The sequence below is a fragment of the Lithobates pipiens genome, unplaced genomic scaffold (assembly GCF_037356315.1).
Source record: "Lithobates pipiens isolate NorthernLeopardFrog02 unplaced genomic scaffold, aLitPip1_a1.2 Scaffold_8, whole genome shotgun sequence".
Lineage (NCBI taxonomy): Eukaryota > Metazoa > Chordata > Amphibia > Anura > Ranidae > Lithobates > Lithobates pipiens.
The window spans coordinates 690,316,902-690,335,339 of NW_027507903.1; the positions used below are offsets into that span (position 1 = coordinate 690,316,902).

General features: G+C 42.2%; 1 protein-coding gene across 10 annotated transcripts in view; it reads left to right on the forward strand.

Moving 5' to 3' along the window:
- The window catches only part of LOC143963519 (NACHT, LRR and PYD domains-containing protein 3-like), a 190,255-nt gene that overhangs the window by 84,159 nt on the left and 87,658 nt on the right, over nt 1–18,438 (forward strand). Inside the window, exon 1 of one of the 10 annotated variants that reach the window (XM_077473182.1) lies at nt 16,829–16,853. The exons of the other annotated variants lie outside the window; for them this stretch is intronic. The gene's annotated coding sequence lies outside the window, so the exon portion shown is untranslated. Of the gene's footprint in view, nt 1–16,828; nt 16,854–18,438 lie in introns of those variants that run through there. 10 annotated transcript variants of the gene reach the window in all.

Sequence of the window (18,438 nt, forward strand, 5' to 3'; positions counted from 1 at the left end):
AACAGGTGCGGGCTTGGTGGGATATTTGTATTTTAGAACAATATGCTAAAGATAACATAATATTAAGAAACCTATGGTGGGATGTAGTCCCCAAAGATGGCCTAAATGATCCAGGATCAATGCAAGAATGGTTAGATTTTTTTAATGGGGTAGGTTTTAAGTTACAACAGTTGGTTTTACAAAGAAAAAAAACGAAAAATGCTTAACATTGAGAGTAAGATTAAAAGTTTACAGGAACAATTAGATGCTATTAAAGAGTCACAAGAAATTAGGGATTTTAATGATAGGGTACACAAAAAACTTGAAAAAATAGATAAAGATACGCAGAAAAAGAAACTTAAAAAATATCACAGGGATTTGAATGACTTTAAAAGCAATATAATATATTCATGGCAACAACAAGCAATTAATAAAGAAAATGAGGGTTTAGCGGTAGATTTACCAACCCCCTCACAACAACAGGGGAATAAAAAACCCTGTGAGATTCCGTTAATCACACAAGTATTGAATGCTCCAAAAAATTCCTATTTTGAATCCCCCATGCATTCCTCTACCCCCATGAAACAAAATAAGGGTAAATTTAAGACATCTAGAGGTAAAAACATTCAGGGTCAATATGATAATCACCCACGAATATGATCTTATATTAAGCATAATAACCAGGGTCATACCCTAAACACATCACAAAGGGGTCCTTTATAATATGACCACTTCAAATAGGTATCAACCCTTATATCAACTAAATGAGAATTATGGTTACCACCCCCAACCTCCTTTTTTAGGAAGAGGCAGGGGGAACCATTGGAGAGGTCAGGGTTTTTACCCTTACAGAGGGAAACCTCCGTATCCCCCACAGAGACATATTCCATACAGGGACACAGAAAATATGAGGGAGTGAATCAAATGCAAAAAAATCAATTACCAAAAAATTATCCACCACCAAACACCAAGCTGGCACCAATACGAAAGGATTTAAACCAAGAGGTAAAAGAGCAGACAGAAGGATCCAACAAAAGAAGACGCGAGTCGGAGTAGAAGGGATTTTTAATTTGGCACAGGTAACATTAACCCCTAAAGAACAAAATATTTTGAATCTAGGCTTAAAATGTGGGATAAAGAAACCAGTAAATAAATTTGACGTGTATATATAGACGTACATAAATATATACGAAAATTAAACATAAAAAAATATTTTTTGGGGAGTAATCCTCGTGTAGATCCTCCTACGACATATAGCAATAAGGCAATAAATAGTGGACTGAATAATAAATCTCTCTTCAATCCCCCAACCATCCGAACCATCAGATTGAGGTCTCTAAAGGTCTTGTGTTGAAAGACCTCGAAGTATTAAAGCCAGTAAAAACATCACATCACCAACATATAAATGATGGGATTAAATTACTAGCGAAACGCAAAGATATTATAATCCGCCCAGCTGATAAGGGTGGGGGCGTTGTAATTCTCACTAAAGAATACTACCACAATCAGATAGTTACATTACTATCGGATGATCAAACTTATGTTAAATTGAAATCAGATCCCACAGGCCCTTATCAGAATCACCTAGAGAGGTTAGTGGACTTGGGGGAAAAAAGCTAATGTCCTTACGAATAAAGAAGCGAAGTACTTGCTCCCTTTAAGTAACCGTATTCCCACACTTTACACTTTACCTAAAGTACATAAAAACTCAGAAAATCCCCCTGCAAGACCTATAGTAAACAGCATAGGATCTGTCTAGTCTAGACTGGGCCAATATCTCGATACCTTTTTACAAAAAAGTGTTACTTGCACTAAGGCATATCTGAGAGATACGAAAAGTTTTCTAAACCTCATAGATGTAATAGACCTTAAAGACAAAGATAATATTCTTTTGGTAACAGCGGATGTAGCATCCTTGTATTCCATCATCCAGCACGATGATGCCTTACTGGCACTAAACTGGGCACTGTGTCAGAGGGATGATCTCCCTCATGCCCAGAAAGTTTTTTTGAGAGATGCACTAGACTTTTGTCCAAATCATAATTATTTTTGGTACAATGAAGAATTTTATTTACAAAAAAGAGGTGTAGCTATGGGGGCAAAGTTTGCACCGAGTATAGCCAACCTTTTTATGTCAGAGTGGGAGGATAAAGTTATTTTTAATAATAGACCCGTGGAATTACTTTTTTACAAACGATGCATAGACGATCTATTCTTTATTTGGAATGGTAACAAAGTTTAGTTAGACGGTTTTCTCAATAATTTGAATAATAACAGCCATAATATTGTTCTTTCCTCAGAATCTAATAAGAATGAGATTAATTTCCTTGACGTGACTGTATACCGTAAAGGGGATAAACTTGAAACAAAAGTTTTTTCTTTAAGTAAACAGATCGGAACAGTTATCTGCCCTTATCCAGTGGACGCCATCCGAATTGGTTACGAAACATTCCTAAAGGCCAAATAATGAGGGTCCGCAGGAATTGTACCGATTTTGATAATTATGTATCTCAGGCCACTGTTCTGAGTAATACATTTATTACTAGAGGTTATAATCCCCAGGACATACAAAAAATGATTGATGATGTGGGTAAGATCCCAAGAACAGAATGTCTACGAGAACAGAATTTAGTGATGCCTTTAACGGTAGATAAGAAAAAAAGCCCTATGAATAATAAAGAATGGGGTTTCATTTCTAATTTCCACATGCAATATACAGAAGTGGAAAATATTTTTAAAAAACATTGGCCTGTTCTTCTGTTAGATAAAAAGTTGAATCCAATGTTACCGACTCGACCACAATTTATTTACCGGAAGGCGCCGAGTTTTGGTGATAAAATAATAAAAAAAAGTTATAGATCCACCTGCCCCTCCTCTTACATTCTGGGATAAAATTTGCCTGTCGCAAGTGCAAAGCATGTTGAGAAACCAGGAACCCTATCAGGAACCTTGATAAATTTATCTCATCTTCGAATAAAAGAGAATTTACCCTGAAGCGGTTTATTACATGTAACAGTACTCATGTGGTGTATGCCCTTATGTGCCCGTGCGGCCTAATGTACATTGGAAGAACAAAGAGGAAATTAAGGGTTAGGATAGCAGAGCACATACATAACATTAAGATAGGTTATAAAGACCACAATGTATCCCTCCATTTTAATCTTCAACACAATAGGGACCCAACTGGATTGCGTTTCTGGGGGATTGAGCAGGTTAGACCCCATTGGGAGGGGAATTAATAGGGTCCGTGAACTTTCAAAACGGGAAACCCAGTGGATATTTTTAACAGACGTTTTAAATCCAAAAGGCTTAAACATTGAACTCGATATAAATTGTTTTATTAGTGATACTTAACCTTTTACGGTATGACACTTTTAGATATTGATACACATTTAACATGTTTTGTACTTTTCTCCCTGTGAAGTTCCATCCCTTTCTTCCTTTCTTGCATATTTTTTCTATTTTTCATTTTTATCTTTATCCTTTTTTATTTTTAGTTTATTTTTATTTTTATTTTCATTTTCATTTTTATATTTATTTTTATGTTTATTTTTATTTTATTTATTTTAATTTTTATTTTTTTTTATTTTTTTGTTCTTTATATATATATTTTTGTCGGTTTTATTTTATTTTATTTCACATTTATATCTAAAGACAATTTAAATGTTAAGGTTGAATATGCCCCACACACAATAAGATTCATATAAGATCAATCATATTGTCCCAGTAGTTAGATATAGGGACATTAATTGGCATATATATGTGTATATATAAATTTTTATACATTCATTAGGCATTGCTGGATGTTTTAATAATTCTTGGTTTACTTAAATTTTATATGTTATGAAATTTGCATATAATATATTATCTTTTTATCTGTTAGTTTTACGCTGATAGGCATGGTCCTGTTAATCTTTTCACTGTGCTCACGAGATGTGGATGTATGTGTAAAGTGATTTTCGTGTATATACGCACTCGTAAGATTGCATTGATTTCATGCTATTTAGTTACACATTGGGTCCATGGATTGTATTTACGGCAGCTGTAGAGTGGCGAAAGATCCGGATTACAATATGTTGATCTGGGCGGGATCTTGCTCTTGTCACTCCCAGCGAATACCCGCTATCATTGGCTCCCATTGTGTATATTTACTATCTTCCGGTGTGGTGTGTTACGCCCTCAGATGAAGTCGGAAATGACAAAACTCGTCAGGGCGTAACACACACCGGAAGTGACGTGTGCGTTCCAGTTACTCGATCGTGAACTAACCAAGGTATCAGGGAGTAAATCGAACGGACAGAGCGATTGTTCGCGGTTACCTAAGGGGCTCACCATGAGAAACAAGGCACAGTACACTTATCTAATGTGATTTGTTTTAATATATTTGGTACGCTTATTTTGTACGGGGGTCTATAATAAAGGTTTTTTAAACAGTATTACGCTATGTCAGTATGATCTTGTTTCCTATATGAGTTTTGGACCACCCTATTATGGTGAAATCTAGCGACCAAAGAATATAACGGTTTGAAGGCTCCTATATCCTTGATTTTCCACGACCAAAGAACATAGTGGTTTGGTATATTGAAGGCTCTTATATCCTTGATTTTCTGGTAAATGCATCCCCAAGGGGGGCTTGTATTTGGAGAGCACATAAGGTGGAAAACGCCAGGTGGAAGGTGGTTCCGATCTCTCTTCTTCTTTTTTTCACGTGTTGGACTCTATCACCATTCTTTCAAGAGCACATATGAACATCTGAACAAGATTTTGCATATTGAGCGCTGCTATATATATATATATATATATATATATATATATATATATATATATATATATATATATATGAGGGCCAGTATGGTGGCCCGTAATTATGGGAGGAGCCCGGAGGGTATATAATCAGACCACCCACAACGGTCTGTGTCGGTTCCAGTGCAAGGTACTGCACATCAAGGGGCCGACTCTCCTCAGCTCCCTCACGGTCGGCTATCTGTGCGTCCAATCGCAGGTGCACTTCGGCATCTTCATTCGTGGTCTTCCGCTCATGGTCGCAGATAAGTAGTATCCGAATCTTTTCATATCATGTGCAAACTTGTGGCTTATCGTGCTTACTATCCTGCACCCCTTTCACAAAACCTACCTCTGAGTTGTTGACACTCATGTCCCGACATCTTTCGGCACAGGCATAGTACGTTCGTAAATTCCTTCTACCAAACATACGATTCATTCATAGATCCAAGCCTCCGAGTCGCTGTCGGTCGTTCTCCAATATCACTCGCCATAGGCTTCACTAGTTATAAGATTCACTGTTCTCATCCTTTTTTGAGATAAACAGGTATTGTTTGTATGGGTTTCTGTGGCTGATTGAGATGTAATTAAACCCACCTGATGTCTTTCCTGCACTTGACTAGCCTGGGGGGATGGGTGGTTGATAGGTGTTTGGTTTCACAGTAAAGAATGGCATACACTCTACAACCAATTCGTATCAGATACTCCTTACTGCCAATTTATATCAGATTCATCTCATACATTTGTTAAGCTGATTCGTGTCAAATGCATTGCACAGGCTGACTCTGCCAACTCACTGCATGTCCACGCAGTTGTACCTTTGAGATCGGTCGTATATCTTCATCGATTGTCCCACGCTCGGACCGCTACACACTCGCTGTTGCAGGTAGGACTTTGCTGTTTCCGCTCCTCTAAACTCTAGTAGTGACGTTATCATGTTCGTTTTGCAAAAGTCGCACTTACGCCACCGTAAGTCTTTCTATGTCATCTTTCATGTATTTCATGCTTTCTACCCAACGCGGGTTTACTCGAGCCGTTCACTTCACGGTGATGCGGTCAAATCCGACATTCAAGCCCCTTACTCGCCTCGCGTCTACGGCCGATTCGAATCTAGTGGCAACTTTGCTTCTATGTGTCGGATCCTCGACAATCACTAAGCCCCTTCAACCGCCATCACCATTTAGTCGATTCAAACCCAGCCATGTCATCGACAATACGGGCAGATCTGTCATACGAGCCCTGTAGTCGCTTCGCATCTACGGCCGATGCGAATCTAGTCGCAACTTCGCTTCTATGTTTCGGATCATTGGCAATCACCAGCCCCTTCAACCACCATCACAATTCAATCAATCCGAACCCAGCCGTATCCTCAGCGATACGATCGGATCCCATATATGTGCCTCTCAGTCGCATCTACAGAGGATTCGAGTCTAGTCGCAGCATCGGCGCAACGACTCCAGTCCTTGCCAAACGCAACTCTAACAACCAAGCCGAATCCTGTTGCATCTCCGACTCAAATGAGTCAAATCTTTCGCAGACTATTCCATAGCTATAACTCAGTTCAAACTAGTCACATCGACTGTACGAATTCAGCAGTACTTACGTTTGACTTTCTCAGTCTATCCATACATGATCATACACAATTCTCTCCACCAATTTGCTCAGTGTTGCGCACGGTCATTCCTACATAATCACATTTCCTCTATAAACCTTTTCTTTCGCCTTTCAACAAAGCTCCTTGCAAACACTGCAAGCATCGATGCAATGGCTCAATACGGCCACTCATCTCCAGTAGCAACACGGCTGCTCTTCTCATTCCTACACACTTATAATTTAATTTATAGATTTCAATAAAGCTGCTTTCTTGCAATCGCTGCAAGCATCTCTGCTATAGCTTAATACGGCCACTCATCTCCAGTAGCAACACAGCTGCTCACCTCATTCATCCATTCATTCATTCTCACCTCATAATTCAAATAAGGCCGCTTCCATGCAATCGCTGCAAGCATTTCAGCAAGTGGCTCAAACTGCCACTCATCGTCTCCAGTAGCAACATGGCTGCTCATCATTTTCTCTGTCGCTTTCCCCTTTTTTTAGGCCAGTTAGAACACCAGTTAGTCCACCCTGCACCAGGTTTGAACAGTATCTCCCCAAAAAAAAAAAAAAACACACATTGTTGAGGGTATGCATCTTCACCAGGGGGCCAGCTTTGCCCCAAAGAGCTCTTTGCAATCCCCCTTGTCAAAATGAAATTCTCATGTCACCTTACTACAGGCTCCTGGTCAACTCAGTTCTCGACCCCCAACCAGTCGACTTCACAACTAGGGCATAAAGTCAGGGGTTTAAGAGAAAGGGGGAATCCCATTGAACTAAACACTCTTTCACTACATATTTTTACTTCACATACAGAATTTGACCTGCTCCTGAGGCGTTAGCAACTGTCACATACTTCTGTGCCGAGCACAGACTGACACCCGAGCTATCGGTTAACTAGCCAGTCACCTCCTGGCTCACCTCGGTTGTCATGCATTCTTTTGAGTTTTCTAAAGTCACACTCAACAGCGCTCGAGCGCAAACCAACTGTCACTATGGCTGTCGTTCCTTGTCCTATTCTTCTTGTTTCCTTCCGCCTTTCATCTTATCTACCCAACGCAACTATCCCCTCCTACCTTTGCAACTTACCTCAAACATACGCACCCCCCTTGCTTTTAGTTGACGCCATGTCGCAAGCAGTCAGTGAGGACTTTGCCTCAGCCCTGCCATCACCCTTTACGGGCTCAGCAAGCGGCGGTTTACAGTCTCACAAGAGCTTGGACCAATAAGAAAAATAAAAAAAAACAAACAAAAAAAAAAAAAATAATAATAAAAAAATAAAAATAAAAAAAAAATAAATTCATAGCAGAACGGTGTCGCAGGAGTAAATCCTACCCTGCTGCAGCCAGGATACCAAGCCTTTAGGCTACTGTTTCCACCGCCAGTGGCAGCCCTTCCAGGCACCACTTCAGTCTATCTTCTTTGCGACTACTCAGCTGCACTCCTGGGTAACCACACTGTCAACAGCAGTCGCCGAAGTCCAAGCAGAGTGACAGCCCTGGAGGTACGCCCAGCCGTGCCCCTGCCAGCTCCAGTCACCACCGTCATTCCTGTACCTTCACTTACAGATACACCCAACTTCTGCACCATCGTCTTCCCTGCACACCTTGTCCTAGCAGGGCATCTGGGAGGACATCTTGGATGACAATGACGTTAACTTAGCATCCCTCCTCATAGCAGTACACAACTTGGCCTAGAACAAATCATATTCGCGGGGAGATGTCTCCATCATCCTGAAGGCCAGAGACCCTTTACTTAATTGCAAGCTCACTGTCACAGAGTTTGTGCTGGCCTTGGGGACAGTCAGAGACATGCTAGGCAGAGCAACCCCAACAGGAGGGTAGAATTGGACCCGTATCTGCATGCAGCAGGTCACAAGTACGGAGGGTGCCCATCCTTTGACTATCACTGCCCATTTTCAGCCAAGGCAGCAGCCAGACTCAAGGGGATCTTTTACCTCCCATCTTTTAGTGTTTCTCTTCCAGGCAAAGACCCTGACTAAATCCTTAAATTAAGATGCGCCAGCTATAGCAGGCCATGCCCATGGGAGTCGAATTTCTCACAAATTTGAAGGGCATGCCAATGTGTATTCCCTCAGCATCTCTCTTCATCTCAGGTAGTCATGGTCACCACAGCCTCCACAGGTCCTCTCCTCAATTTTGGCCAAATTGGGTTTATAGGGCCATGGCCGTCAGAAATCCTCTTGATTCCTGGGTTAGTCCTCCTCTTTGTTCGACCTCTACCCCATTGTTGCAGCAGCTCAAGTCTGGTGCAACAACTGGGCAGGACAAACAGTGACGTTCGCCACAGACAACCAAGCCACAGCCAGTATTATGAATAAAGGAGGTCCTAGTAGCCTGCAATTGTGGCCTTCCTGCGCAGGCTGGTGCCACTATCCCCACAGAACCAATCTAACGTCCTATGCGTCCACATCCCAGACAAACGCAATAATCTGGCCAACGCACTACCCGTTAACTTTGCTTCGTTATTTTTTGCAGGAACATGGAACCGACCCGACCATGTCTCTTATCCCACACTGGTCGTAGCTAACCTCGGATTCAAACAACACTTTCACGACGCTACCTGCCTTATTAATCTTTCACTATCTCACAACACCCTGAAGGCCTACGGGGCAGCCTAGAGGTTATATGTCAGGTTACTAGCCTTAAACCCCAGAGCAATACCAAGAGTTCTCCATCACATCCTGGCCTTCATATTATGCCACCGCACACAGTTGGCATTGTCACACAATACCTTAGACCCCACTCAGCTGACATCCAGTATTTCATCCCCTTATGAGATCCTAACAAACCGTCTTGTTCGCCGCCCATACGGTCAAGACCATGTTGTGTAGTATTCACAGGCAATGACCCCAAATCAGTATCAAACGGCTACCCGTCACCAGCGCCATATTCCGAGACGTGTCTTTCATCCTGTCACATTCCCCTTTTGGCTAAATTCAGCCTGGTCGTTCAAGCAGCCATCTACCTGGCTTTCTACAGCTTCTTACGCCCCAAAGTGTTACGTAGACGCCACATCACACGCCATTAGACTTCATCTTGCTCCTCAGCGTGTCCAAAACACAATAGTCCGGTCCAGGGGTTGACATAAAACCTTTCCAAACTCTCAAAGCCTGGTGCCCCGTGTCCATCCTAGATCAATTTTTGGCCCATATGTTCAATCCCTCGCAGGATAGCCCATTACTACTGTTCCCAATTAGTACCCCAGGCAGCAACTAGTTCATTAGTCACGTCAGGTTCCTTTTGAGCAAATTAGGCCAGGACCTTGGTCATTTTCTTGGACATTCTTTTGCATAGGAGCAGCATCAGCAGCCTCACGAAACGGGGTCCCAGTCCACGCGATCAAAGATGGGCAGGCGGGAATCCACCTGCTTTACTCGATACATCTCCAATCCACTAGTGGAAATGTCCTGAGCCTTCAGCAAATTTGCCCTGTAGTGTCTTGTTGTACATAAATTAATAATTACCTCCCTACACCAATCTTTTGCGGCCTTCTCTTGGCATATCGCCCAGCAGAGCAGGGCTCACCGCCCAGCTCACCAGGGCTTACCTTACAGCAGACCAATGGCACAACTCAGGTCTATTTTATGTTGTTAGTCTTGTGACGTGTTTGTGTTCTTTCATATCTCTTAGAGCGGAGGGCTCCGACCATAAATAAGAGGGCCAGTATGGTGGCCCGTAATTATGGGAGGAGCCCGGAGGGTATATAATCAGACCACCCACAACGGTCTGTGTCGGTTCCAGTGCAAGGTACCCACCCACCCATTTCCCTTCTCAGAGTACTTCACTTAAACACGTTTCTCTACAGAAACATCCATTTACTTTCTTAAGGTATGCGGCCTTCTCTTGGCATATCGCCCAGCAGAGCAGGGCTCACCGCCCAGCTCACCAGGGCTTACCTTACAGCAGACCAAGGGCACAACTCAGGTCTATTTTATGTTGTTAGTCTTGTGACGTGTTTGTGTTCTTTCATATCTCTTAGAGCGGAGGGCTCCGACCATAAATATATATATATATATATATATATATATATATATATATTTAATTAGTGGACTTTTTACGTTTTATCTGTTTTTTTTATATATATATACTATTTTAAATGACGGTGGTGACTGGAGCTGGTAGGGGCACGGCTGGGCGTACCTCCAGGGCTGTCACTCTGCTTGGACTTCGGCGACTGCTGTTGACAGTGTGATTACTCAGGAGTGCAGCTGAGTAGTCGCAAAGAAGATAGACTGAAGTGGTGCCTGGAAGGGCTGCCACTGGCGGTGGAAACAGTAGCCTAAAGGCTTGGTTTCCTGGCTGCAGCAGGGTCGGATTTACCCCTGCGACACCGTTCTGCTATGAGGTTTTTTTTTTTTTTTATTGGTCCAAGCTGTTGTGTGGCTGTAAACCGCCACTTGCTGAGCCCGTAAAGGGTGATGGCAGGGCTGAGGCAAAGTCCTCACTGTCTGCCTGCGACATGGCGTCAACTAAAAGCAAGGGGGGTGCGTATGTTTGAGGTAAGTTGCAAGGGTAGGAGGGGATAGTTGCATTGGGTAGATAAGATGAAAGGCGGAAGGAAACAAGAAGAATAGGACAAGGAACGACAGCCATAGTGACAGTTGGTTTGCGCTCGAGCGCTGTTGAGTGTGACTTTAGTAAACTCAAAAGAATGCGTGACAACCGAGGTGAGCCAGGAGGTGACTGGCTAGGTAACCAATAGCTCGGGTGTCAGTCTGTGATCGGCACAGACTAATGAACCAGAGCGCCCCAGGGTGGACTGGGGTGGGTAGCTGAAGTCTGGTATACTAAGTAGGAATGTTGCGATCTGTAGTTAATTGACGTGGGTTCGGTCTACTAATGCTTGCACTGCCTGCAAGTATGGAGATTAGGCGACCTTGTCTGCGTATTGAAGGCTTGTGCTTCGAAAACAGAGTGAAGTGCACAGAAGTATGTGACAGTTGCTAACGCCTCAGGAGCAGGTCAAATTCTGTATGTGAAGTAAAATATGTAGTGAAAGAGTGTTTAAGAGAAAAGGGGGAATCCCATTGAACTAAACACCTGACTTTATGCACTAGTTGTGAAGTCGACTGGTTGGGGTCGAGAACTGAGTTGACCGGGAGCCTGTAGTAAGGTGACATGAGAATTTTGTTTTGACAAGTGGGATTGCAAAGAGCTCTTTGGGGCAAAGCTGGCCCCCTGGTGAAGATGCAAGCCCTCGATAATTTTTTTTTATTTTATTTTTTTGGGGGGAGATACTGTCCAAACCTGGTGCAGGGTGGACTAACTGGTGTTCTAACTGGCCTAAAAAGGGGAAGCGACAGAGAAAACGATGAGCAGCCGTGTTGCTACTGGAGACGATGAGTGGGAGTTTGAGCCACTTGCTGAAATGCTTGCAGCGATTGCAAGGAAGCGGCCTTATTTGAATTATGAGGTGAGAATGAATGGATGAATGAGGTGAGCAGCTGTGTTGCTACTGGAGATGAGTGGCCGTATTAAGCTATTGCAGAGATGCTTGCAGCGATTGCAAGAAAGCAGCTTTATTTGAATCTATAAATAAAATTATAAGTGTGTAGAAATGAGGAGAGCAGCCGTGTTGCTACTGGAGATGAGTGGCCGTATTGAGCCATTGCATTGATGCTTGCAGCGATTGCAAGGAGCTTTGTTGAAAGGCGAAAGAAAAGGTTATAGAGGAAATGTGATTATGTAGGAATGACCGTGCGCAACACTGAGCAAATTGGTGGAGAGAATTGTGTATGATCATGTATGGATAGACTGAGAGTCAAACGTAAGTACTGCTGAATTCGTACAGTCGATGTGACTAGTTTGAACAGGGTTATAGCTATGGAATAGTCTGCAAAAGATTTGAGTCGGAGATGCAACAGGATTCAGCTTGGTTGTTAGAGTTGCGTTTGGCAAGGACTGTAATTGTTGCGCCGATGCTGCGACTAGACTCGAATCCTCCGTAGATGCGACTGAGAGGCTCATATATGGGATCCGACCGTATCGCTGAGGATATGGCTGGGTTCGGAATGATTGAATTGTGATGGTGGTTGAAGGGGCTGGTGATTGCCAATGATCCGAAACATAGAAGCAAAGTTGCGACTAGATTCAAATCGGCCATAGATGTGAGGTGACTACGGGGCTCGTATGACAGATCTGACCTTATTGCCGATGATATGGCTGGGTTTGAATCAACTAAATGGTGATGGCTGTTGAAGGGGCTTTGTGATTGCCAAAGATCCGAAACATAGAAGCAAAGTTGCGACTAGATTCGAATCGGCCGTAGACGCGAGGTGAGTAAGGGGCTTGAATGTCGGATTTAACCGCATTGCCGTGAAGTAAACAGCTCGAGTAAACTCGCGTTGGGTAGAAAGCATGAAATACATGAAAGATGACATAGAAAGATTTACGGTGGCGTAAGTGCGACTTTTTGCAAAACAAACATGATAAACGAACATGATAACGTAACTACTAGAGTTTAGAGGAGCGGTAACAACAAAGTCCTACCTGCAACAGCGAGTGTGTAGCGGTCCGAGCGTGGGACAATCGATGAAGATATACGACCGATCTCAAAGGTACAACTACGTGGACACGCAGTGAGTTGGCAGAGTCAGCCTGTGCAATGCATTTGACACGAATCGGCTTAAAAAATGTATGAGATGAAACTGATATAAATTGGCAGTAAGGAGTATCTGATACGAATTGGTTGTAGAGTGTATGCCATTCTTTACTGTGAAACCAAACACCTATCAACCACCCATCCCCCCAGGCTAGTCAAGTGCAGGAAAGACATCAGGTGGGTTTAATTACACCTCAATCAGCCACAGAAACCCATACAAACAATACCTGTTTATCTCAAAAAAGGATGAGAACAGTGAATCTTATAACTAGTGAAGCCTATGGCGAGTGATATTGGAGAACGACCGACAGCGACTCGGAGGCTTGGATCTATGAATGAATCGTATGTTTGGTAGAAGGAATTTACGAATGTACTATGCCTGTGCCGAAAGATGTCGGGACATGAGTGTCAACAACTCAGAGGTAGGTTTTGCGAAAGGGGTGCAGGATAGTAAGCATGATAAGCCGCAAGTTTGCACATGATATGAAAAGATTTGGATATTACTTATCTGCGACCATGAGCGGGAACCGCCGACGAAGACCACGAATGAAGAAGCCGAAGTGCACCTGGGATTGGCCGCACAGATAGTCGACCGTGAGGGAGCTGAGAAGAGTCGGCCCCTTGATGTGCAGTACCTTGCACTGGAACCGACACAGACCATTGTGGGTGGTCTGATTATATACCCTCCAGGCTCCTCCCATAATTACGGGCCACCATACTGGCCCTCTTATATAATACTCTCTTCGTCAAATGTGCTTTAAAATGTAAGGTTTTCCCTTTCATGAACAAGATAATAATGACGTTATGCTGTTGGGCAGGTATAATAATGCTGTGGGGCTGGTATGACATTTTTTCCAGGGCTGGTTTTTATTCCCAGCCGGCCCTGATTGTAGCTGTCTGGACCTGGGCTTTTCCCTGGTTTTAAAGGTTTAATAGCATTTTGAATCTCCATGGAAGAGATCTCGTCTTCTGTCGACCATTGATGGTTTAGGGAGACCGCTCTCCATTAATTAGTCCTGTATTGCCTGAGCTCTATCCCCTGATACCTCCAGGAGGTCTGTGTTGTGTAGGTAAACTTTACAGTTGGGAGTAGTATGTGTGGAAATGCTTTGCTATGGCTTCTGTTGTAATGTCTAGTGTCCCATCTGTACTTTTAATGCCCATTATGTGTTTGGAGGTAGTAGGCTCTTGCAGGGCTCTGGCCGGCAGCCTACCCGATTTATCTCCTGCCTCATAGTAGATCTTTTATATTTTTTTTAAATAGAAGGCGTTTCGTTTTAGTTTCTAGGCTTATTCCGCGTACACACGATCGAATTGTCCGGCGGAATTGGTCCGGCAAACAATCCACCGGACTTTATAACGAATGGACTTGGCCACACACGGACACTCAAAGTCCGGCAATTTCTAAGGTGATGACGTACATCACGTATGACGGGACTAGAAAAAGGAAGTTCAATAGCCAGTAGCCAATAGCTTCCTTCTTGTACTTGCTTAAGAGCATGTGTCATTCTTAGTCTGCCGGACGAACGGATTGTCCGCTGAAAGCCAAGTCCGGCGGACATATTTTGAGTCAAAACTACTTTCTAAGTCCCCCGGACTTTACGATGAAAAAGTCCGCTGGAGCCCACACACGATCGAATTGTCCGGCGTACTGTGGTCCGGCGGACAATTCGATCATGTGTACGTGGCATTAGCTGTAGTGTTTTCCTTGCCTCTAGTAGTTCTGTAGCTGAGGTCTCTGTCAGGGACTGTTTATGTTTTGTCTCCAGTTGAGAGATTATGTCCATCAATCTTTTATATTCAGCCTCCTGTTGTCTTTTACGGTGTGCACCCATTTTCATCAAGTCACCCCTTATTGAGCATTTGTGCCCCCCCAAACCATTAAGGGGTCTGCCTCTGGAGTTACATTTAGTCTAAAGAAGTCCCTAAACTTTGCAGTAATTTTAGGCAAAATATCAGAATCTGTCAGGAGTTGAGCATTCAGTCTCCAATAGTTTGTGTCAGACTTTGGGGTGATCGGAATTACTAGAAATAGAAAAAAGTTGTGCTACCAATGAAAAAAATAAACTAATAGCAGCCAGCATCAACAATGATAAAGATTGTGAAACAGTGAGAAAAAAATGCAGCGCTAAGAGAATATTTTTACCCCAAAAAATACCTTCTAGGGAAGAATATTCACTAAGGCCCCTTTCACACCGAGGTGGATTTCAGGTGCTACAACGCTAAAAATAGCGCCTGCGTTTCACCTGAAAAAAACGGCCCCTTTCACTCCAGTGAGCGGTGCGCTGGCAGGACGGTGGAAAAAGTCCTGCTAGCCGCATCTTTGGAGCGGTGAAAGAGCGGTGTGTATACCCTTTTTCAGCCGCTAGCGGGGGTTAAAACCACCCCGCTAGCAGCCGCATTTCGCCACTAAAACAACGGTAAAGCACTACTAAAAATAGTGGTGCTTTACCACCGACGCCCGCACCGCCCCAGTGTGAAAGGGGCCTACATGTGTACGTGAATGAAATATATGGGAATATATTAAAATGTGTACATTAACAAAAAAAAGGAGAGGGATCTCATACGGACATATCATAGTCACATATATAAACAAAATATATTAATGTCCATCCAGTGACCACACCTAAAATATTAGTCTAATCAGGACCAGTCTCCTCAATGAGTCGACCTATCATGAAACTCTTATATAGTTCATGTAAGAAATGACAATAAAGTCAGTGCAGTCTCTATATAGGAGATAGCATGGTGTAATCCTCCTTCAAGGCTCAGATGGTAAACACACCTTACCCGTCACACCTTACCCGTCACACCTTACCCGTCACACCTTACCCGTCACACCTTACCTGGTCTATAGGAATCCTGGCTGGAAGATCCATCATGGAGTATCATTCCATGCTTGACTGACTCACCACCACTGGTGTATGGGTACACACCCTGGGGTAAGAGTATCCATTACCTTTCCGGATGCACATCTGTCATTATAATGTGTGGAGTTATGTTTACATCTGAGCCTTGAAGGAGGATTACACCATGCTATCTCCTATATAGAGACTGCACTGACTTTATTGTCATTTCTTACATGAACTATTTAAGAGTTTCATGATAGGACTCATTGAGGAGACTGGTCCTGATTAGACTAATGTCTTGTACACACCGTCAGAAATTCCGACGGAAAATGTCCAATCGGACCATTGTGTCAGAAAATCCCACTGTGTGTGGGCTCCATCTGACTTTTTCCGTCGGAATTTCTGACCAACAAAGTTTGAGAGCTGGATCTAAAATTTTCTGACAACATGATCCGATCCACGTCAGTTCTGATCGTGTGTAGCCTAGTCCGACAGACAAAGTGCCACGCATGCTCAGAATAAATTCTGAGACGGAAGCGCTCGGTCAAGTAAAACTACCGCTTGTAATCGATATAGCACAATCGTCATGCTGCAAAGTTAAAAATTCTTTAAAGCAGCGCATTATCTTTTTCTTTATAATGCTACAAGAATGAAGTTGTTTTGCTGCTCATATTCACACACACTTCTCCCAAACGTATTTCTTTATTCTTTTTCCTCATTTCATGAATACAATATTTTTATTCGCCAGATCTCCCCAATCATTTTTTATTTTTAGTTTAAATTTTGTGGTTTCTTTTTTAATCAAGATCTCCTCCTTTTTTTGACATTTTGTTCATCTTCGTAATTATTGTTGGTGTATTTTGTGTGTCAACTTACCGCAACACCATTATTATCTTTTTATTTTATTGTTTAATTTTGTAATCTCGAGGAGGTTGTTTTTGTGCCCCTTGTTAATTTGACTTTGTATTTTTGAAAGGTACCTGCCTACTCACAAATAAACTGTCCTTTTTGAAGTAAAACACACAGGTAAGTATTTCTTTAACCAAAAAAACTCTTTATTAGGTGTCATGGTTTATAAAAAGAGAAATCCCCTGGAGGTGGATTTTAAAGGCACGTACAACTTGATTGGAAAACAATCAAAATATTTTATTTCATAAAACAGACAAGAAAGTAATGTACAATATACATAAAAGGTATATCTCTGGGTACAGTTATAGAGACACTGTTGATAACAATCTGAACCACACAAGTTTATATATAATCCATGTAAGTATAGTCACCCTACACGTTTCGGAGCTTAATAAAACATCTCCTTCTTCAGGGGTGTAGATACAACATTAACATGGAATCTATTGAATAACGGAGGACAAGATGTTAGAGCCAGGAGATAACCAAACAAGTACAATAGTAAGGGTAAAAACAATAGATTGCAAAAAAGTATTACAAATAATACTCACAGAACTTGTAGCAGGGTCAAAAATATCCCAGAATAATTGTTAATTAAAAACAAGAAACAGTAGGTGACCTCGTATGAGTAGTTAATTTTTCCAGTGTTCAAGGCACATGAAGAGAGGTAGAGGGAAAGGGCAGGTGGCGTTGCACAGTGCAGGTGTACCAGAGAGCTTCTGTAAGTTGTAAAGGCCAAAAGCAAGTCCAAAAAACAGGAAATCCAAAAGGGGGCCACCCTGGAGAACCCCTAAAAAGGGAAAATAACAGGGAAAAATAGTAAACAAGGAGCCACTTAGAAGGGAAACACTGGGGCTGAAAATAAAATGCCGGGTCAAAGAACAGAGGAAGGAAAAAAAATAATATATATATATATATATATATATATATATATATATTTTTTTTTTTAGTGCAGAGTACACTGGGTACGGAAGTGTAAATAAGTAGATAAATGCACCAATATATGATATATATTGTAATGTGCACAGGAAATAGATATTGGGAAAAAAGTATGAAAAATGATAAATACTTATAATACGTGTGCGTATGTACCCCTCCATGTTTGCACGAGCATATATATATATATATATATATATATATATATATATATATAACAGTAAAATAAAGATACTGGAGTGTAAACACCCCTTGTCACTGTTAGAGTAATTAAGATTAAAGAGTCCCAGTAAAAAAAAAGGACCACAAATGCACAATGTAAGTATGAAGGACAAAAACCACTTCACACATATGAAAAGTTCTTACTTATAAGTGCACTGGAGTAGAGAACTTTCTCATATGTGTGATGTGGTTTCTGTCCTTCATACTTACATTGTACATTTGTGGTCCTTTTTTACTGGGACTCTTTAATCTCAATTACTCTAAGCCCTTGTACACACGGTCGGACATTCTGCCAACCAAATCCGTTGGATTTTGTCTGACGGATTTTGTCCGATGGATTGTGTCCGAAACTTGCATACACACGGTCGGACCAAGTTGTCGGAAAATCCGATCGTTCAGAACGTGATGACGTTATTTCGTTACGACGGGACTACGTTCACGCTAGTAGCAAATAGCTTTGGTGTAGGAATTTGATCTGAGCATGCGTGGCACTTTGTCCGATCTGAATTCTCTACACATGATCGGAGTATGTCCGATCGGACCAGTT